The 24,516-nt window shown below is 28.1% G+C and overlaps 1 protein-coding gene across 3 annotated transcripts in view; it reads right to left on the reverse strand.

The window, feature by feature from the left end:
• The window catches only part of LOC107440417 (uncharacterized), a 789,850-nt gene that overhangs the window by 385,313 nt on the left and 380,021 nt on the right, over nt 1-24,516 (reverse strand). For all 3 annotated transcript variants that reach the window (XM_087157952.1, XM_087157951.1, XM_087157953.1), the window contains one exon: nt 8,515-8,599. The gene's annotated coding sequence lies outside the window, so the exon portion shown is untranslated. The remainder of the gene's footprint in view (nt 1-8,514; nt 8,600-24,516) is intronic.

The following is a 24,516-nucleotide window of genomic DNA, read 5'->3' on the forward strand; positions in this document are numbered from 1 at the left end:
TTGTAATTCTGGCATACCTTCAGAATTTTTTTTTACAATCAAAATTAAAATAATTTTCTTAAATATAGTGTTAATTTCAAATTAGAACTTTCAAAAAACATTTATCCACATATTTCAACAACAACTCTCTAAAAAATTACTTTTCTATTTACCCAAATAAGCAACTAGAGTAACAACTCGTAACATCCTTTCAATAAACGTGATTACTATAAACAACGACCGATTAAGCCTGTACATATTTCGTCATTTTTTTAAAAATTTATTATATTTCATTTACTCTTCAAATTATTTCCGCATTATAAATTTATTTTTGAACAGAATAGAAAGAAGTAGGACACAAAAGAAAGCCATAAACGCTTATCGCACAGAAACAACGTGTATAAGTAATTACTTTTTAATTCGGGATATTTATGTTGCAAAGTAAAAAGGCCAAAACTGGGGTAGTCATATATATTTCTCAACAACTGTAACCTTTTGTTCCTTCCTTCTTGTAGAATAAGACATTTTTCGAATCTTTAGTCGTTCCATTGTTCCGAAATCTACATAACGGGGGACTTTTCATGAGTTATTAGCCTGAGTTGCTAATTTAAGTCGGAAGGAAGCTTTAATTAGATTGCTGTTCGTAGCAGGTTTCTTCGAGAGAATGAATAAAATTTCGATGCCTTTTAAGTTTCAGGAATGATGTGGGGTCGTCATCACAGCGAATTCTCCATCAACTTTCCAATGGAACTAAAGAGTTAACCTATTGAGTTCTTAATTTAGACTTGACAGTTTTAGCTGCGAAATCATCGACTTTGCTCTAGAAAAAAAAAGTGAGAAGTGCTAAAGGGAACTGCTGATTGAAATTCTGTTACCGAATATTAACAACTCTATTAGAACAGCTTGAAAAGGGTAATAGTCACAGTTTGAAATTGAACTGTATTGTAATAAACTACACTTGTTGTAGGTGGAGTAGCATTCCAAAGTGGGATATTCCCTACACTGTAAAAAATATTAGTGTATTGTGGTATATTAGTATATTGTGTATATCTCTGCGAAGGGTATATAGAAGTCGTAGCCACTCCCGGCAAACATCTACATGAATTTTAAAAAAAAAAAAATTCCAGTTTAAAACCAATTCGGCAATCCTCGGCGATTTCAGTTGGCGTGACAGATCACAATACGGAAACCCCCAATAAAAATGTGAAAGAAAAACATTGTCTAAACTTCATTGGTTATTATTGATGTTGACCGGTTAGTATTAATAACAGACTATTCACATTGACCGTAACACACATTATATATATATATATATATATATATATATATATATATATATATATATATATATATATATATATATATATATATATATATATATATATATATATATATATATATATATATATATATATATATATATATGTATATATATATATATATATATATATATATATATATAGCACAATAGATACATACAAAAAGGACAAAATGAAAAAAAACGAAGAAAATTAAGAAAAACAATAAGCTTTATTTACTGCGCATAAGTTGCAAGTAAATAGAACTCATAAAATAAGTTCAAAATGTACAGAAAACTTAGAAAAATTGCAAAACAATGAAAAAAGGGAAAAAGAAAAATAATAATAAAAAAAATTAAAAACTAAAAATTAAAAAAAGTCTTTACATCAACTCACACGATTACATCCTCAAAAAAGAGTGCTTTCTAATATTGTATCAATATAGCCATATTTTTTTACTACTATTTTTATTATTATTTTTCTTTTTCCCTTTTTTCATTGTTCTGTAATTTTTCCATGTTTTCTCTACATTTTGAACATATATATATATATATATACAATCTGAAAAAAAGATTGTACGTTTCATATTTTCCTTATTTTTGAAAGATTACAAATCTGAAATATTGATATCAATAAAAATTCGGCATTTTATAATGCTTTCAAACTCACCCCCGTATAATTTTCCACAGAAATATTTTATTAAGAATGGCAAAAAGAGAGAGAAAGAAACAATATTCTAAATATAAAAAAAATATTATTTTTATTTTTTATTTTTCTGTAGAAAGCATAAAACGAGTGGAATCCGCTGCCATTTTGGAAAAAAGCCAACAGAAAGCAAAATGATATTGTATTTCTTAGGGAGATGGCTGTTTTCTTCTATTTCTTTCGAGCCTTTACAATAAGAATGAAGAAAGAAAAAAATCCAGTAAGATTGAGAAATATTTTTTTACGCAATTTTTTTTCTTCATTCAAATACTTTGGAAAAACAAAAACAATGAATGCTTCGATGTGAAAAAAAGAAAAGTAGAAAGAATGTTGACGTCTTTTTTTTTGAAGCTCTGGCACCCTAAAAATGTCATTACTTTAAAAACTGAGGATTGCATGCTATTGTGAAACGAGGAAACTAGTGAATACCGATTCCTTGAATATCGGTATTAATATAACCTTAAATCGAATTATTCGTTACAAATTCATATTTTCTTCGTTCCGGGCGATCGTTAAAACAACGTTGTATGAAAAACCACTCAACTGTATACCATTCATACAGTCCCTGTTAAAATTATTAGACGCCCTATAAGATTCTAGGTAAATTTTTAATTATCAGTATATATTACAGTACAGAACCCGTTATCCGTAAATCAGAAAACCGGAAGATCAAAAAACCGGAACGAAATTCGATAAATTTTCCAGCCATTTTTTTTTCAAAAAAATGCGTTTTTCCTCATAAGATTTCAGGATTTTTCGTTCTTTTTTTAAAGATGTTTGTTTACCTTGCCATCATTTTGGAAATACTCATTAGAGTATTACTTCATCGTTTTTTTCTTCTTTTTAAGATTATTTCCAAATATGTTCTTTTTTTTTAGTTGGGTTTAACAATAAAAAAATGGCTTTTTGTAGAGATTCAGAAAACCGGAAAAATCAATTATCCGGAATAGCGATGGTCCCGATCGTTCCGGATAATCGGTTCCCTACTGTAAATAGCTTTATTAATTTTAAGCGACTGAAACCGGTATCACTTGTTTACGTTCTTGTATCAATGGGTTAAATAAGACGATATATAATATATATTGGACGATTGATTAAATTAGACGATATATTTTATAAATATAGAATATTTATTATATCAGGTATGAATATAGAATATTTATATTATAGAATATATAGAATATAGAATTTATTATATAGAATATTTATTATAGCAGGTAATATGAGTATATTATAAAAATTAGACACACTGTAGTTGTTTAATAAAGACATATTTTGCACGAGTTTATAGGCAATACTTTTATATTTAAACATACACGTATTGGGGTTTTATTCAGGAGATTTCTAATATACTTCCTATCTGTATTTATTTTTATGGTATTGCATTACAATGTTAACCAACTGATACACGAACGTAAACAAATGCAAACCGGTTTCAGTCGCGTAAAAACAATAAAGCCTTATAGTATCACCTGATAGTTAAGATTTTACATAGAATATTTTTGTGCGTCCAATAATTTGGCCAGAGACTGTAGGACTTAAACCCTAAAATATTTAATTTCAGCGTTAGAAGTACCGGATAATTTGATTTTTATTACTTTTACCAAAAGACATAGTTGTTATAGTTTATCACCACTGGTATTAACCTCTTCCTGATTATCCCGAGTTAATTCGGTTATGCATATATTGCAAATATTTATTATCCCGAATTAACTCGTTTATGTATAGATTGCAAATATTTATTATCCCGAGTTAACTCGTTTATGCATAGATTGCAAATATTTATTATCCCGAGTTAACTCGTTTCTGCATAGATTGCAAATATTTATTATCCCGATTTAACTCGTTTATGCATATATTGCAAATATTTATTATCCCGATTTAACTCGTTTACGCATAGATTGCAAATATTTATTATCCCGAGTTAACTCGTTTATGCATAGATTGCAAATATTTATTATCCCGAGTTAACTCGTTTATGCATAGATTGCAAATATTTATAATCCCGAGAAATCTCGGTCCTAGCAGAATTTGTCAGATCGTTGTGTTTTATCCCAATTTTACTGAACCGGAAACAGAAATAAATAAATAAAAAACAATCTGTGATCGGAAGTTTGCCAAGTTTTGTTTGAGAGTTTTGCTGTTGGATTGTGGGACTGTTCACGTGTTTTGTGTGATTGTATATGCAATGGTTGCTGAATTTGCGTAGAAAAAAAAGAGTAAAAAAAATGACGTTCGTGCAGTAATGCAGATGATTTTTCACATCATGAAAATGTGAACATATACAAAGACTAACACTTAACTTTTTTTCATTTGCCCGAGATAACTCGGAATAGTAAACTGATGGTCAATTAAATATTTTTTACACATAAAAAACATTTAAATTTCAACTTAAAAATCGCGTATTGTGTTTCGTTTTACTTCCATGTATTTATTACTAAAATAAAAAAAAAATATGTTGATTTTTTGCATTTTTCTTTCTTCAAAAGAATTGGTAAAAGAAGCGGTTAATAACATTAACAGAATAAATCGGAATAATAATTAAGCAGGTATTTGCTTGTCACTGAAAGCAGTTAACTACACTAGTATTTCGGTTTCGTCCCACTATGTGATTTACCTTGAGTAGTTACTTTACCGATCGATGTGACGTCTCTACAGTTTCTATAAAAATATTTTTTTAAAGTTATTTTTATACATAACATATTTTTTACATAAAATTAATTTTTAAGAAAAATGTTATTATTGTTATATATAAAATCTATTTTTATGGAATCCTTTTATTTTGTTTTTTTCCCTTCATATTTTGTAGTTTATCCTATAAGTTAGTCCTGTAGTTGGTCTTATTTTGTAGTAGTTCCTATTTTGTAATAATTTTTCATTAAAGGAAATTAAATGTATGTATTATTTCCTATTTTGGATTAAGTATGTTTTATGAATTAAAATTTATTAAAATTGCGAATAACTTATAAATAAATCTTCCTATTATAAATAATTGCGTAAGAAAATATTTACATATTTCTTTAACTTTATGGTTCATTTCCTTTCTTGCATCAAATTTCTGAAGGTTAAAAAACGAAGAAAAAAAACACTAGTTTTATTTGTTAATTGGTTTACATTTTCTTATTTTTTTAAAACTTTTTTTTAATAACCCTCAGTTGAAATTTCAGAAAGATAAACACATATATATATAAAAAAACACTCATATCTGAATTATACATTTGTGTGTTTATAAATTTCAACTTTTTGAAACCACTCACTCATTTTGGAAGAAAATATTTACACACACATTTGTAAATTTTAAATGTAAATATCTATTCTCTGGTAGTTGCAGGAAACAAATCTCAATTTTCTCATTGAATATTTTGTGTGCTACTGTGTAAGTTTTAATACCAACCTTTTTAAAGTTTTATATCTTTACAATTAGATATCTTTTGCACATTATTTGTTTAATACATAGGGACACATTAAAGTTATTGTAGCCCGAATTTTTATTATTTATTTAATATTTTTAAAAATATTACTAATAAAAATTAAATATTTTTAAAAATCTACTTCTCATTTTCATTTGTAATTCAGTACTTTCGTTTCGTACAACTTATTAAAAATCTGACAGTAATATTTAATGTTCTTTTAAACATAAAAAAGTCCTTCATAAAATTTTGATAAAGTTGTGGCCCGCCATTTGATTAGTGTTTTTAATTGTGGCCCGCATCCTCATGTAAGTTGGAAACCCCTGCTCTAGATCAAAGAAAGATCCTTAAGGTAATAGTAGTTTTCTTTTTATATAAGCTCTTATACACATGCATTATCTTAAAAATAAATGTTTTAATATCATATTTAGTAGCACATCTTCTAACTAATGTAGAACAGAGTTTATAAAGCTTTTGTACATATTCAGTATTTTAAGAATAAAATGTTTTAACATTTAGTAGCACATCTTCTAATAAATGCAGAGTAGAATTTATATAGCTTTTATACACATGAATTATTTTAAGAGTAAAATGTTTTAACATTTAGTAGCACATCTTCTAATAAATGCAGAGTAGAATTTATATAGCTTTTATACACATGATTTATTTTAAGAGTAAAATGTTTTAATATTTTCTAATAAATGCAGAGTAGAATTTATATAGCTTTTATACACATGAATTATTTTAAGAGTAAAATGTTTTAACATTTAGTAGCACATCTTCTAATAAATGCAGAGTAGAATTTATATAGCTTTTATACACATGATTTATTTTAAGAGTAAAATGTTTTAATATTTTCTAATAAATGCAGAGTAGAATTTATATAGCTTTTATACACATGAATTATTTTAAGAGTAAAATGTTTTAACATTTAGTAGCACATCTTCTAATAAATGCAGAGTAGAATTTATATAGCTTTTATACACATGAATTATTTTAAGAGTAAAATGTTTTAATATTTTCTAATCAATGCTGAGTAGAATTTATATAGCTTTCATACACATGAATTATTTTAAGAGTAAAATATTTTAACATTTAGTAGCACATCTTCTAATAAATGCAGAGTAGAATTTATATAGCTTTTATACACATGAATTATTTTAAGAGTAAAATGTTTTAACATTTATTAGCACATCTTCTAATAAATGCTGAGTAGAATATATATAGCTTTTAAGGGATTTAATTTGAAAAACAGACGTACATTTCATGAATTGAAAAAAAATTATTTGAGTACCTTCATTTGAAAGATTCAATAATATTTGATTAAGTTTTATAAAAAATTCCTTTAAATGAAATCACATCTCTTCATATATACTGCTTTCAAAATACTGCATTTAAAAATTACGAACCAAATCTTTAGAACTTTTATACTGCGCATAAATAATTTATCCAACGCTTTTTAGTTTGTGTCATTAGGAAAAGTTCCATAATTTCCATTAATTAATTTCCTCCAATTAATATTTAATCAGGATTTTTATTTACTTCGATTGAGTTCAAAAAAATTTTTTTTCATTAAAATTCAAAACAAAACCTAAAGATGTAAAAGAAATTCCAACTTATAACAGCATTTAGTAAATTCCACAATTTAAAACTAAGTAGAATAGTTGGATAAATTTTAGATCTAGTTCTTTTAATGTAAAAATGTAATTTAAATTACTTTCTAACGAAATCAATTTAAATAAAGATTTAAAAAAACTTCAAATCCATGGACATTTTTAAATATAGTATTGAGCTGAGTTTAATACAGAGTTGAAAAATACAAGAGTCAACATTAGTTATACTAATACAATGCACCTCATGACTGTCAGTTTTGTAAGGTCATCAGCAAAAATTTTATTAAGTGGTAGTAAAATAATAATTACAAGTTGGAAGAGTTTTGAAAAACTAAGCTATTTAATCAAAACTTAAAAACAAATCTGAGTAACTAATAGATCTCATATACATACACCCACCAACCAAGCAATTAAAGTTAACATCATTAAGCAAACTATTCCTTTAGTCAAAAATTGGATATATGCCAGTGGCGTCATCGTAGGTAAAGCGTGGGTTTTGTTAACTTCGAAGCCAATCAAGTTCGACACACACGCGTGATATCGCTTACAAGTATCCATTTAAATCTTATTTAAATCGCATGGTTAGGTATAATCACTTTACTCCTTTCTGAATATAAGTCATAAGGGTATAGTTTTCCTATAAATATTTTTACATCCCTAAGTTAAAGATATTTACCTGTACTATTATTATTACGCTTTTGACTTCGTGTTCGATATTAAAAGATCATTGGGGTTATGAGAGACAGCCAACAGGAGACTTACCCCCTTGTAATTTAATTAAACTGTAGTGTATCTACCACTACAAAATGTAATTCCGATTCACTAGTATATAAGACCCGTTAACTCGATTCTATGGTGTGGTACCTTTTCATAGATGAAGGTTGACATGGTCAATAATTATTCTCCCCATATTGGTGACCTTCGGACGTGATGTGAACACGCCTACCTTGGTAGAAACACCCACTTCGATTTGAACAGGCATACGTCGATGGATGGTACACATTGAACAATTGACTTGCTACTTGTGACTGTGACATTTTCCTCCTCAGGCTGTTTCTTCTCAGTCTCGAGCACACACGACGTTCAACGTATACACTCGACTGCTAAAGGAGCGACCGTGAACTTAACACAGCTCTCACGATCAGCACTCAAAAAGTACGGTGATCTTAATACAGCTCTCCCGGGTACTCACAAAACAGCAATGAATCAGCTAGTGGTATCCGTTCATCTAATTCTAACACAGATATAATTCTGGTGGGTGAGTACTGTAGTATATCTACCACTATAAATATACAATTCCAATTCACTAGTATATAAGATATGTTAACTCGATTCTATAGTGGAGTACCTTTTCATAGATGGGGGTGGACATTGTCGATAACTAACTACCACGCGGTGTAATGGGAAAAAAACCTGGAATCTGCTCAAACATTTCAGTTATTCACTTTAGAAATAGTTTCTTGAATAAAAAGAAAGAAAGAAAAATAGATTGGATTAAATGTTACTTACCCAAGTTAACAATTTCAATATGAAAGAAGAAAGGGTCACCTAACGAGGCTTCAGATTGCAACACCCGTATTCACTTGAAGAGCACCTGAAAATTAAGTAAAATAGGCAAATCAACAAACTATAGTTCACTGAAAAAATTCTTTTTTTTTAAAAAGAAAAAAAGAATAGAAAAAAGAAATTAAATTGATTTCTTAAGATTGGGCGAAAATTTAAAAAAAAAAATGGAAAAAGTTGTGATTGTCTTATTATGATCACCCCATGGTCAAATGCTTTTTCTTTCAGGATTGTCTTCGTTGAACTCCACAACATTTCAAATCATGGGTTGCCAAAACTGTCTCCATTGATGTTTGTCGTCGAATTGGTTTTCAAATCCTACCTATGTACGTGTTTCAAGACGTCACAAAATACTTTTCCTTCTCCAGTATTTATATTTATATTGAAACCACCGTCAAGACAGTCATTATACATTAATAATAAAAAGATTACAAAAATACTTTAAATTATTATTATGTAAATACATTAAAAATACCTACTAGTGAAAATAAAAAGCTGGAAATAAAAATAAAAACAGCAGCGTTCGCCATAGCAATGCATAGAATGATGACGCATGCGCACTGTTTACTATTACTCTTGAATACAGTTGAAAAGTGTGACGACGTCCAAATAAGGTGCGCATGCCATCAGACCCAAAACAAGACCCATTTGGTCAATGGGTAAAAAAAGAAAGATTCACTTTAAAACATTTCCTCACCAAAAATAACATTAAAAAAGAATTTTATTATAAACCGGATGAAAAACAAATTCAGTTTCAAAAGATATCACACAATCCATATTATCTGATATTGTTCAGGCTAAATCTTTAACAAACATTATTTTTGTCATTTAAATAAAAATTTCAGACTAAATAAAATTTTAATAATTTCTACATTGAAAGATTATAATATTAACTTTTCCATTTATTGTGAATTAAAAACAAAACAGAAACAAAAGTTCGCTGCTAAAATATGTATGCATGCTTATAATTGTAGAATAAAGATAAATTATAATTAAATTTTGATAATAAGATAATTATAATTAAGTTTCAATAATTCTAATTTATAAAAAAATATAATATAAATGTATGCTACATTCCCTATAGAAATTAAAATGTGACATACCTTATATTCTACATTTTTTATATATTAGAATTAACGAGATTTCTCGGATTCTAATACTTAAGAAATGTAACACATAAATGAACTGATTCATTAATTGTAATTTATAAGAAATGCAGCACATGAATGAGCTGTATCATTGTTTTTGATATCGAAGAAATATAACGTATAAATGAACTTTTTAATTGATTCGAATATATAAGAAATGTTCATGATTTCTAAGAAACTCTTCTTTAATTAGAAATAGTAGCGGAATCATCGCTCCAAAAATTCATTATAAGATAATACTGTAAATAACAAGGGGAAGCAAGAAAGGCGAATGTTGCATTCTATGTAACATTTTCATTACAATTACTTTCTGTCACTCTAAATAATTAACAAGATTTTGTTTTCCTAATTAAGGTAATATATTTTTTTTCTCCTTTCATCGCCGTTGAGACATCCGCTCATCTTCTACTAAAACATTTGAGGAAAGCTAATTTAGAATAAATTGTTTACGAAAAGTAAAACACATTTATTAACGAAAGTTAATTTAAATGGAAAAAAAAAATGTGCTATTTTCGAAAGAAAGAAACAAGAATCAGGGCATTTATATAAATAAAGAATTTTCGAAATTTCAAATTTGATTTAATTACAGAAACTTAAAAGATTTTTGGCTGCTGGTTATTAAAAATCGGCGTTAATCTTGCTTTTGAAATATTAAGCGAAGACTTATTCCATGAAAAGTCAGAAAAATACTGCATTTTGAAAAATGTAACGTTGCGAATAAGTTTGAAATAATTAATACCAGAAAGATTTCGAAAACATGTCAAGATTTAAAAATCCAAAAAATTGTTTACAAATTGGGTTTATAGCATTTTATAAAGCAGATTATATTTTTAGTTGAAATTAATTTGGCACATTAATTTGGTACTTAATTTTGCTCTAATTCCATTAATGCTAGAATTTTTTCAATTTGCTAAATAAAATGTATTGTTTCATTAGAAAAATACATTATATTGCAAATTAATATTAAATAAACAGTGGTAGTTGTTGACGTTCACCGGTCAATGTTGACAATCACATAGTCGCTTTGGTAAATGTTCGAAATATATACTTGGTCTAGTTAAGGTCCACTGCCCGGTATGTCCTATACACAATGTGGAATGTGGTCCTGGTATGTATATACACACCTATATCAATGTTTTTTTAAGGTTCAATGCCATTTCCCGGTATTCATTTGCCCGGTATGCCCTACATTATTGATTTTTTAACGTCAATTGCCACTGTCTAGTATGCATTTAATTGGTACTCCGAACACTGATGCTTCTCTTAATCTATCCTCAGCCGATATTAAAATATCGAATTAATGTAATAATGCCAACGAATAAATTAATATATAATTGGATATAACAAAAAATTTCGGACATTTAAAAAAAAGTGACTACGTGAATGTTGACATTCACCTGAGAAAGTCGACATTCTCTTAATTTTGATCATTCAAGGTAAAAATACATTTGTTAGAAAGATAGGCAGATTAGAATATATTAAGAAACGTAGAGTTTCTTTCATGCACTCAGTACTTCTTCAATATTCATTTGTAGGAGGGCGGCAGTATAGTATTGTTCTTTTCTCCTCCAAAACATTTTTATTTGATTTTATAACCCTCGTTGAGCTGCCGACCCAGTTTTTGGGTTTACGACTACTAATGTCAGTAGCTTTGTAATTTTGAATCCAATCCAGAAGACAAGGGAACTCCTTGATCAAGCATTAGGAGAAACTTGCCTTCGTGGAGAACTTATAGTGGAACTAACCCGCATTTGCGTTACAAGGAGAGGAAGAGCACGAGAACCACCCACGGTTAGCCTGACAAGGAAACTCTACCCCATGATCCGTCTACCACTGAGGATATTTCACATCAACGCTGTGGTCGGTGCAATCCGGATGCGGAATTGTTATCAATGAGCCATCGCTGGGATTCGAACCCGGCTCACCTAATTGGAAGGAGACCGCTCTATCCCCTGTGCCATCGCGGCTCCCTCTATAACAGTTAAGAAATAGAGATATCATTAGTAGGGGAGAGTGGGGTCAATTGTAACAGGGTACGATTGTGACAGAGCAAAAATTTCGAGTGTTGGGTTCTAGATTTAGTTCCTAGGTGGCGCACAAGGTGTATTTAATAAATCTACATGAACACCCCTGCTGGCAACCATTTTTATGTACTTTTGAAAGAGTTACATCACAAAAGATATTTTCAAGCTACGAAAGTACTTTTTTTGATATTAGATTATTATATTGTAACAAAGTAATTTTGTTTAAACAAATAAAAATTGTTAACCGAATATGTAAGTGGACACCTTAATTAACATTTCAATAAAAAAGAATCAGTTTTGCTAATTAACTAGCATTGTTTTTAACAAATGAAGCTGAAATGGCGTCTTGGGGACGATTGTAACAATAAGTAAAGGGACCTTTGTAACAGCTGAAAATAAATAATCTTATGTTTACAAACTTTTTAAGAACCACCAATAGTTGCCTATATCATTTATATTATGTTGCATGTGCCTTATTTTATTTGTCACCTTTCACAGCATAAATTAAAATTTTTAACCCCTTAAAGTTAAAAGTTTAACCCTTTAGGTCTCTGCTCATTATTATTTTTACTCCTAAAATATCACTACTATTTTGATTAAAAAAATATATCACAACTATGATAACATGTGTAATTAACTATGTTTTAGTTGAATTTATGAACTGTTACAATTGACCCCGTAAGTGGGGACAATTGTAACAAGTGCACGACTGTCAAAAATTGTTAATAACTAATATAATAACATTTAAAATAAAGTATTTTTTTCTAGTAGAGGATAGTCTACTTTACTCGTCTGTCAATTAATACTAATATTTTTGTTAGTTAAAAATAGTTAAGTAAAAAATGCTACAATTGACCCCACTCTCCCCTACTAATTATCTAGAATTCCATAAGGTTTATAAAGATTGCTTAAACAACTCGTTCTGAGCAACATCGGATTCAACAGCCAGTATTAATATATAAATAACATTTCATTGTTTTTAAAAAAAAGCCTAATGATTTATTTATAGCTCCACAAACATCAAGTACTGTTTGTCACGATTTAAATATCAAAGAACTGAAAGTTCTTTTTCTAAGTCACGAGCATTTTTAAGCAAGAAAGAATAATACGAGAATTTCGCCACAATTCCAAAAAAAAATTAATAAAATAAAAGCTACAATTAATATAGTAACCAAGGTGTTAAGTGCAAAGAAAGAAAACTCTTTTACATCAAGATGTTTTTCTATTTCTAAATTAATTTGGGAGGATAGTATCACATTTTTAACATGTTGTAACCCGTTTAAAGAATTCTGCCAAAGCAAAAGCTTCAACACTTCGTGAATGTGGTAATTCAGCTTCGCATAAATATTTATCACCTTGGCTCTCGGCACTTCTGAAATTTTACTTTTTTTTATATCACCGTAGCTTAATCCACTTTATAACGATCCCCTTAATTCTTTGGCGAGAAGCACCAGAAAAGTCTAATTAAATTAAAAGATGAAGTTTGGACTAAATTATGATGCAACTGCGTACAGTTGGCGTTGAATTGGGGCGAGAGATACAAAGTAACGTTCTTTTTTTCTTCCTCTTATTTCGCCAGTGTGTTGTTGTTCTTTCTAAATCGTATAATTTAAAATTTTTCTCGCAGGATATAAACAAGCAAAATTAAATTAGCTTCCGAAAATTTAATTTTTTTGTTTTGTTCAGATGATAAAACTAGCCGTTGGAATTGCTTTCATATTCACGTGCGCTTCCCTGTTTTGATTTAAGTTTTGCGATCTAAAATTTTTTAAATAAACCATCCGTTTTTGTTATTATTTTCATTCAAAGCTGTTACGTTGTCAAGAAGTATCAATTTATTGATTATGATAATTATTTTTTTTTAATTTTAGCTTTTAAATGTTTGAAATTTTGTTAATGTTTAGCTAAATAAATTTGAGCTAATTATGTAGTTTCTACGAATTTTAAAGTGAAATTGGGTACTCACACTTCAAGAAAGAGATCTCCCATACCCACATATGTAATCAATGACGTCAGCCCCAGTTAATCTTTATCAGCAAAATGGTGTATTTAAGTTGAGCTAAGCTTCTCTAAATAAGTTAGAATGCTAATTAACGCTAAGTAAATTGAATACAGAACTGTATCGCACATCGAATTAGTTGAAATATAATTCTTTCCTGTCTACGTCTTTTACTTAGACTTGTTATTTACGTATCTTATTGTAACCATGATATATTTTCGTTTTGTGTACCTGGCAACTTCGATGCCTTATTAGGTTTCGTACCTGTCTTTGTGTTAAGTCTCTGTGTAAATATATAGTGAAGTAATTGAAATCCTTGAGAAAAAACTCTTTGTGAAAGAATTTAGAATGCGTCACTTAGGAGAATTAATGCTTGACAGTCTTGGTATACTCGAAATAGAATAGAAAGAACAGTTGCTATCGTAAACAAATGCCCTGTTTCAACAGCCAATTAGGTTCGAAACACCAACACTACGTCACTTGCAGGTATATCATTACTTTAATTACTAGTTGGTTACAGCCGTTTGTCATATCCTTTACCAATTTACAAGCACAGTTCCTTTATACACCTCATTGCCTTTTCATTTTGTCTTATATAATAACCCAACTTACATACATTAATTTCTAACATGCCATTTTTTTAAAAAAATATTATATTGAGAACTCAGCCCATGTTACGCACCTCCAAAAAATTTTAATTTTATCGCGCTTAGTTTTTTTTTATATAAAAATGCTGCTATTTGAGTCACTCCAAAACCATTTTCAGCCATTTTCATATGGCTGAAAAAATATTATAGCTGCTAATAGTTCTCACTAAACTGAATAACTGAGCTCACAAGTAAACTTTTAAAATTTGCAATAACTAAAACAACTGTTCGTTGAAACAATACCATTTCATATCATAACGGTTCTTGGGCATTTCATTCGTTCGTTTTGCTTCCTTATACGTTCGTTCTTATACATTTCCGTTTCTTGTTCTTTATACTAAAATTTCCACCCGTAAACCCACCCTTAAATCAATAAATTAAATCTTAACCTATATTTTTTCGTAAGATTAGCAAAAACTTTTTTCTTCATGCAGTTGTTTTTACACTTTAAAAGTAAGAAGCGCGCAGCTAAGAAAATACTTCGAAATATCACTATGGCGACGTTAACCATTTCCAGCTCATCAGTAACATTTTTTCTCCTCAATATTTTGAAAAATTACAAAATGTTCGTAATGAACGATGTTAATGAAATCCAAATACAACAACCAATATTGAAAATATAATAATTCAATATTGGTTAATATTGAAAATAAATAAGCAATATTGAAAAATTGAAAATATAGCTAATATTGAAAATATTGAGGTTATTTTATTATCAATTTTCGATAAATATCTGATTTAACAGTAGCATCAATGCGATTGTTATAAACATTAAATGCGTTTACTAAAATATCTTGCATATCGTAGAAGATGTGGAGTATAATAAATCGATTTTTTTTTTTAAAATTTGAATTTTTTTTTTATCTTTGTAGTTATTTTTAATATTTTTCTTTAAAAATTTTCAAAAAAAAAAAGAAAAAAAAAAACTCAAACTTTATAATTTTTGAGCGAATCTTGTTCATTAATATATGCGTCATCCTCAGACTTGACATCAACAATGAACCAAATTAAGTGCGCACTTATCAGATAATACCATTTATGCTGCAAGACTTTACGAACAGAACTGTTCTTTTTTATTGTTATTGAGTGTGTTCTTGGATTTCTGAAACCTTCATTTTAACTTTAAGAAATTCTTCTTGTGTTTGATTAAGCGAATTATTCTATTTTCTATGAAGCGAAAAAGAATAATATCTGAATTTTCCTTTTTATTTGAAGCATTCTTGCTTCGATTGCTTTTATTCTTATTACTTCTATCGCCTTCCATTAATCTTGCATTTTCCGTAAAATATTTATAGCAAATCGAATTTTGAATGAAAGGTCTTTGGAGCAGGAGGAAAAATAAACTATTTCAATTCATCAGAGATTCATCTTACCAATTTTGAGTAATGTTATAAATTTCTCAAAAAAGTTTTGCAGTTCTAAAACAGTTCCTCAAAGATTTAAAACCATCATGTAACGAGTTGTCAAAAGAAAAATAAGTTTTCATAATACATTTCTACCTAATAATTTTCCTTAAAAATTTATAAATTGGTTTCCCCAGATATTTCTTTGCTGATATATTTATTACCCATTGGTAAAAATGATTCTTGTTTTGAGTTTTATGGTGTGCACACTTTATCTGGACCTCATCAAACTTTTCAATTGTGTTCAAAAGTAATAGCAAACAGTGCGCATGCGTCGTCATTGCATGCGTTACTATGGCGACCGGTTCTTGATAATTCTTTTAGAATTCCTTTTTTCTTTTTCTTTTCACCAGCAGTCATTATTAATGTATTTACATAATAATAATTTAAAGTAATTTTATATTCGTTTTATTATTAACGTATTATTATTGTCTTGACAGTGATTTCAATATAAATAGGAACACAGAAGAAGGAAAATTATTTAGTGACATCTTGAAACACCTACTATATAGCCAGGATTTGAAAACCAATCCGACGGCAAACATCAATTGAGACGGTTTTTGCAATCCATGATTTTTGAAACTTGGCGTTTAAATGAGTTAAATCCAGAGAGAAAAAGCACTTGACCAATGGGTAGCCAGTGATAGTAATAAGGTAATCACAACTTTTTTGTTTATTTATTTTGTTTTCAGGGAGATGGATATATTTTGAGCTTAAGATATAATCGAAATGGGATTAAAAAGTTAGAGTTATAATTTTTGAAAATCTTCTAAATGGTAAGGTTATTTTTGATATCAAATGGCTAATTCTTTCGAGAAAAAAAAACATAGCTTATAAAATGCTGTAGGCGAATTTTTCATTTGAAAATTATTTAAAATAATTGAGATAAATTTAAGTGGTTACCGGGATTTGTTTGAGATAGCAAATTAACTTAAAAATCTAAATGCTTTAAAAGACTTGAAGGCATAGATTTTAAAAGATAGGTATTATGATACTGAATCCGAAAGATATACTTTTAACATACAATAACAAAGTAAAACTTTCTATAAAACCTGTCTTCTAAGTTTAAGCAAATTTTAATTGAGTTTGAGTCTTTAATTTCAAGAAGACTTTGGAAATAACTTTAAATATTTTGAAGGAATAACTTTAAATTATTTCACAGTTTATAATGAAAGGATTTATACAAATTCCATTAAAACAATTACACAATTAATGAGCATATTATTGAACATATGTATGACTACTAAACGCTTATAATATAAATATCGTTACTTTGTCTTATGGTTGATGGTTTTAAAAAAATATTAATTTCTATTATTATTACTAAAATAAAAATATATTAATTTACATTAGGATTGTAACATCCATCCTTTGTGAGATGGTTTTATTTCCGATTTGTTCCTTTAGATCACTTCGAATGGTCACAAGGACTTTTCATTATATATATATATATATATATATATATATATATATATATATATATATTATCTGTTTTTACATGTTATTTTTACTTTTTATGATCTATTTTTATGTAGTTATTTTATAAAAAAATTTTTTGAGTGCTCCTCACACTATTGTATTAATATATTTTGCTTTGGCTTTATTGATACAATATCAGAAAGCACTCTGTTTTGCAGATATAATCGTGTGGGCTGAAGAAAAGATTATATCTTTTTTTTCCGGTTTTTTAATTAAAATTTCATTTTTTTTTTTTTTTTTAAATAATATGTTGTTTCTTATTATTTCCCACCCCCTTTTTTTCATATGTCTATAATTTTTCTTTGTTTTATTCTTCATTTCGAACTTATATATATATATATATATATATATACAGAGAGAGAGAGAGATAGAGTTAATTTAATAATTTGAACACAGCCATTTCAAAATTTATTAAAAAATTCCTTTTTCATAGGTTCCTCCGTGTTGCTCACCTTAAATAAAAAAAATTTCGAATTCCAATAATCACTTTTCTTTAATCAGGTGACCTAGTCCGGATTTAAAATTAAACTACAAAACTTATTTATTAATAAAGTTCAAAACATATAATTTTAAGAAAGAATTCCATTTTCACACAAATCATGAAAAAGATTATTCAGTTTTCTTGTTCAGAAAACTCAAAATCGTTCTACCAGTTTAAGATAAAAAGGAAATTAAGCGGATTATATTTCGCTCCGGAACTTATAACCAGCTTGTTTTCGAATTTCATTTACATATGAACACCCCTCTTCTCCTTTTATTCCATTCGAGAATTTTGCAATCGGTCGAGCTTATTGAATTTTTTGAAAAATCCGAACAGATGGTTGCGAAGTGAAGCAATTTGAATAGGATTTGTGAATCTAAGTGTTTGAAAAACAAAAAAATGGCGAGAAAAAAGGATCCCTTTTAAAATGTATTTATGTCAAACGAGTGAATAAAGCTAATATATATGCAAATAAGTGCATTTATCGCATTTACGTACAATTCTTTTTAAAAGAAAACGTTTCAAAAAGTGAATCAGTTCGTGCGAGAAGTTTAATTTTAATATTTGAAGTTAGTGACACATAATTAAATATATGTTAACAAAGCTAATTTAAAATTTTAAATAGGATAATTTAAATGAATAATTTAAAAATTTCTGATATTCCTTAAACATGAATATTATAAAAGAGTTTTCGAAGAACCATTAAGGAAATATTCCTTTTGCTCATAAAGAAATTCTTCATAAAACTTTTTAATATTTATCACCTAGATTGTACAATAAATTACATATACTTATAAAATCATAAAATCTCTATTTTAAATCTCAAGAGATTTTTAAGAGTATGAAGAATGGTGAAAAAAAGCTCCCCTTTAAAATGTATTTATGTCAATCGAGTGAATAAAGCCTATATATATGTAAATTAGTGCATTTATCGCGTTTATGTGCAATTCTTTTTAAAGAAAACGTTTTAAAAAGTGGATCAGCGAGAAGTTTAAATTTAATATTTGAAGTTAGTGACACATAATTAAATATATGTTAACAAAGCTAATTTAAAATTTTAAATAGAATAATTTTAATGAATAATTTTAAAATTTCTAATAGTCATTAACCCCTTACCAGTTTCGCCCCGAATCTAGTTCAGGCAACTACTACGTGCATTATTTGTGATGCACGAACTGACTTCGGGCAGGAGGAAAATTGACGTTTCTATTTTTAGCCCGAGCTGTTTCGTTTCTACTTTAGGATACTTAATTCACTATTTTCCTAACAGATGGCATTAGTCGTCCTAGTTTTTCACCGATTACGAAGGGAGGGAAATATGGGTGGGGGCTTAGGGATATACCATACTGTAAAAGATTCGTAAAATTTATGTATTGAAAATCATATTGTTGTGTTTTTATATTATATTATACTAAGTAATATTTAATTTAATTTCAAAATATTGTTTAACTTGCTCTAATTGAATAAGATGTGTGTGCAATCCATTGTTTTTTTATGTGTATGTAAAAATTATAAATACAGTAGTTATTGCATTAAAAGTTTTATTTTTGGCAATAAAAAACCATTTTCTAACTTTTATAATAAAGGACAAAATTAAACAATCAAATTTTTTTTCCATTTTTGGTCCATTTTTCTGAAATATATGTCATTGTTAATGGGTTAAACATGAATATTATATAACAGTTTTTGAACAACCATTAAGGAACTATTCCTTTTGCTCATAAAGAAATTCTGCATAAAAATTTTTTATAATTATCACCTAAATCGTACAATAAATTATTTCTACTTTTAAAATCATAAAATCTCTATTTTAAATTCCAAGGAGTATGAAGAATGGTGAAAAAGAAAGACCCCCTTTAAAATATATTTATGTCAAACGAGTGAATAATTTATATATCGAGTGAATCTGAAAATAAGTGCATTTATCGCATGTATGCAAATAAGCTATATATGCAAATAAGTGCATTTATCGCATTTATGTGCAATTCTTCTTAAAAGAAAACGTTTTACAAAGTAGATCAGTTCGTGCGAAAAGTTTAATTTCAATATTTGAAATTTGTTTACAGATACTTAATAATGTGTTACTAAGTTATTTTAAACTTTAAATAGAATTATTTGATGGAAAAATTTGAAAACTTTGATATTCCTGAAAAATTTTCATAACATTTTGATAAAAATCAGAGAAGATCGCTCATTAAAAATAATTTCAGTAAATACTTTATCTAACTTTGCAGAAAATTTAGGTTTAAATGATAATTAAGATTATAGGCTCTTTCAAATCTTTTGCAGCTTAATTTTAGAATATTATGTAACCAATGAAAGATGATTCTATTTTTTAAACTAAACTTTCACAAAAATAATCAACACCAGGTGCAGTGAATAAACTGAGAAAAATGAAGAATTCTTGGAAAAGGGACTTTTCTTGTTAGACTTAGACATAGAGTAAACTTAATTAGGTCTCCGCAAATTAGTAATGTTTCTCATTTTTTGAAAAATGGCAGATGAGTTTAAAAGGAGACTTTTCAAATTCCTCTGATAAAAAAGGGATTTAACTTTCTCCATCTTTTTAACTGCGGCGAGATATACTAAAGCAATTTATTTAATTATTTTGTAACTATAAATATTTAAAGTTATCACTATGAAATTTAAATGTTAAGCAGAAAAAATAGTTGAAAGTTATCACTATGAAATTTAAATGTTAAGCAGAAAAAATAGTTTGAAGTTCTCCGATATATTTAATGAAATTTTTAAAAAAAAATGTATTTCAATCAAATAATTCTTAAACTGAAACGGTGCAAATTAATTAAACTTATTTGTGTCATTTATAACAATTTGAAATGATGAACATTTGCCTTAAAGTAATATTTTAGAAGTATTGAAATAAAATTATATCCGAATACCGCCTCCAATGTAGTCAAAAAAATAAATATTTTTATGCCAAGTTCAACGATATAATTAAAAGATTTAGTAATAAAAGAACTAACAAATAAAACTTTTAGTAGTAGTTAAAATTATGCTATTAAAATTTACTACATTTAGTTTATACATTTACGTAAAGGGGATACATTTGTTTCATAAAATAAGAACAAAACTTACTCTAACTAACACAATTAATGAAATTTCAATCTTAAGGAAAATAAATAAAATTCAAAGAGTTTCTATAGATCTGTGCATTATCTAAACTCTGTTTTTATCTCTGTTTTACTTAAAAATGCTCAGAAATTAAAAACTCTAGAGCAGCAGCGTAATTTACTTATTCGTTACTTATTTTAAAAGCTTTTTAGACATAAAATTGTAATCTCTAAATAAAATAAACTTTTAAAGCTATGTCCTGCGCTTCTTTTTTCGGATAGTAATTTAAAAGAGTACCTTTAGTGAATTTTAAGGTCTGCATATTTAACTTCAAATATAATTTTAGCACCAAAAATGTTTATTGTTTTCAGATTCAAAATGTTTAGTTAAGTACAGTTAAATGTATAGTTAAGTACAGTTTCATGTATAGTTAAAAATATATAAAAATATTTTCAATTAAAAAAATAGCCTCGAAGATAAGAAAAGCTCTGAAGGAAGATCAAACTTGCTTTCAGCTCACATATACTGAAAAATAAATGTATTATTGAGCGGTTAAAAGTTGTAAACGTATTTTACTTACAGATAGAGGTCCAGTTTGATATGATATCATTGTATAGGAACTTGAAAGATATCATAGTTGATTATTGAAAACTATTATAGTTGATTATTGAAAAATATCAAAGTGATTAATTGAAAAATATCATAGTCGATTATTGGAAAATATCATATTTGATTATCGAAAATTTATAGTTGACTTACAAGATAAATTACTTTTATTTTAATCTTATCTAAAAAAATTACCTACGATATTATTTACAGCCCCAGCCGCGGGAGTTCAAGACATAAATTAACCTCCGAATAAGGTGACCCCTGTCCGATTCTCAATGATCGCAGTCCGATTCGAAATTTGATCTCGGATCGCACTGGCCACAGTGTTTAAGCAAAACGTCCCTTGGTAGACGGATCATTGGTCAGAAATTCTATTCCTATATTTTAGGTCTGAAAAAACCATATCCGTAAAAAAGAGATAATTTTTATTCAGAAAAAGCCCTATTTTGTGTCTGATTTTGTAATTTAAAACATCGTTTGCACTAATCAATTATCATATTATAGGTCATCACCTTGAACCATTAAGATTGAATCCTAAAACGCGAAAATCTAATTATTAGATCAAAAGTGTTTCTGGGCTGTCTGCTTTTCGTTTTTTTGGCTCACTGTATATTGGTTTCGTAAACTAATATTCGAGCTGTTAAGAAATAGAAGAGCTTTCGAAGGCTTTTGAATCAAACCAGTTTGAATGCCTGTTGAAACATAGAGTTGTTTTTAATAATCGCTGTTTAACTCCTCATGCTTTAATTAAGGTTGAGTCCTAGAACGTGAAGATCCAGTCATTAGATCAAAAGTTATTTAGGATGATCCGTTTATTTACTCATTTTTTAGAGCATTGTTGCACAGCCCTCGTTTTTTTTAATCATTAATTAAGTCATTTCTCGATCATGTAACATTTTGTTTTGATTATCAGGTCCAGATTTGGCAATTTTTAACATTGCGGAATTTTTTGTACGGTCTTAAGGGACCATTCACACTGCATAAAAAAAAATTCTATGATTGCGAATTTGGAGAGGCGAATGGGAACCTAATTGGAGAAATAAGATTCACTAGGTTCGCCAACTAGGTTCGCCAAACAGCTCCTCATTCATTTCTCCGAATTCGCATGCACAGTAATAATATGACAACAAGTTCACAACCAACCAAGGCTTGAAAAAATAGTAAACTATATTTCCGAACTCTATTTACATTTACGTTTTACCCGATATTCTAACTCATTAGCTAAATTATAAGACGCACTATAAGATTCTATATAAAATCTTAATTATCAGGTAATATTATACAGTATTGTTGATTTTACGTGACTGAAACCGGTTTGTAGTTGTTTACGTTCGCTTATCAATTTGTGAAATTAGAATATATATAATATAAATTCGACAATTGGATAAATGAGACAATATATTATATAAATATTTATTATATCAGGTAGTATATTATAATAATTAGACCCAATTATTAGACGCACTGTAGTGTTTTAATAATGACATGCTTTGCACGAGTTTATATACAATACTTTTATATTTAAACTTACATGTAATGGGGTTTCATAGTGGAGATTTTATATACTTCCCATTTGTATTTATTTTTAACGTAATGCATTACAATGTTATCCCATTGATACACGAGCGTAAACAAGTACAAACAGGTTTTAGTCGCGTAAAAACAATATAGCCGTACAGTATCATCTGATAATTGAGATAATACGTCTAATAATTTGGCTAGAGATTGAAAATATCCCAACGTTTCATTAAAAATATGTTGCATACCTTTAAAACACTCCTTCAGTGACTTTTAGTTTCTTCTAATCAAACTTAAACAATTAATATCTTTTAATTATTAAAAAAAAATCATCATCATAATTCATCATCTTCCCAAAAACTAGAGAATTTTCCAACTCGCAGGCGTTCACCAATTAAATGTACCAGAACAAACATACATTCATCAAAATCCGGCAAGGGGTTTTATTTATGAATATTTCCTGCGCGAGAACTTCTTTTACGAACCCGATCGTTTATTCAAATTAAGAGCAAATGAGAAACACCGCTACATAAATATTATTTTAAGCATACTGAAGTGGAGGATTTGTTAAGAGGAACGATGTAATGGAGCGTACCGTAAACAACTTTTAGAATGAATAAAGAAACGCTGCTCGAAGGGTTAAGAAGTCGAATTATAGGTAAACGAACCGTGAACGAAACTCGAAGACCGGCTCTTGTGGATTGCCAAATTAAATGAAGCATATTGTTGAGAAATAAAATACAAAAATAAATAAAGATAAAATTTAATCCCCCCCCCCACGTTTATCTGTTTATTGAAAATAGTGGTGGAACGCCTAAAAGTAATCTCTACCTGCATGATCGAGTTTGTTTCTGTTTAATTTTATCCTGAAATGAATACAAACAATGGGATACGAAAAAGTTTTCTTTTACATTTCATTGTATTAAAAGCTTTATTCATCGCGGATTCACAAAAAAAAAAAGCTAAACATTTTGTATTTTGTTTTTATTACAGAATTTTTTTAATTTTTTTTTTATTTCATCGTTTGCTTGCACACTTTGATGAATGAAGTTTTATTAGAACTTCAAGTATATTATTTTCGTATTATCGGTTTATCAGAATAATACAGAAGAAATATCAAACGCAGTGAAGGGTGAAAACCGGTTAGTTTCAAAATCTTTTTTTTTTATTTGATTTGTAAGCAATCTTCAGAATCATCCACCAAAGAGATTAAAATTGTTTTATCAAAGTTGATTCTGAATAAATTAAATATCGAGTATAATAGCATAAGCGATAAAAACTCAGTACCAAATTTACTCCTAAATACAGCCCTTGGTCAAATTATCAGACGCACTTTAAGATTCTATGTAACAACTCAATTATCAGATGATACTATACTGCTTTAGTGTTTTTATGTGACTGAAACCGGTTTGTACTTGTTTACCCTCGTGTATCAATTACTTAAATTAGACGATATATAATATAAATTCAACGATTGGATAAAGGAGACGATGTATTATACAAATATAGAATATTTATTATATCGGGTATTATAATAGTTTATTATAATAATTAGACCAAATGATTAG

Source organism: Parasteatoda tepidariorum, chromosome 2, assembly GCF_982258835.1.
Source record: "Parasteatoda tepidariorum strain Cologne lab strain chromosome 2, Ptep-v5.0, whole genome shotgun sequence".
Lineage (NCBI taxonomy): Eukaryota > Metazoa > Arthropoda > Arachnida > Araneae > Theridiidae > Parasteatoda > Parasteatoda tepidariorum.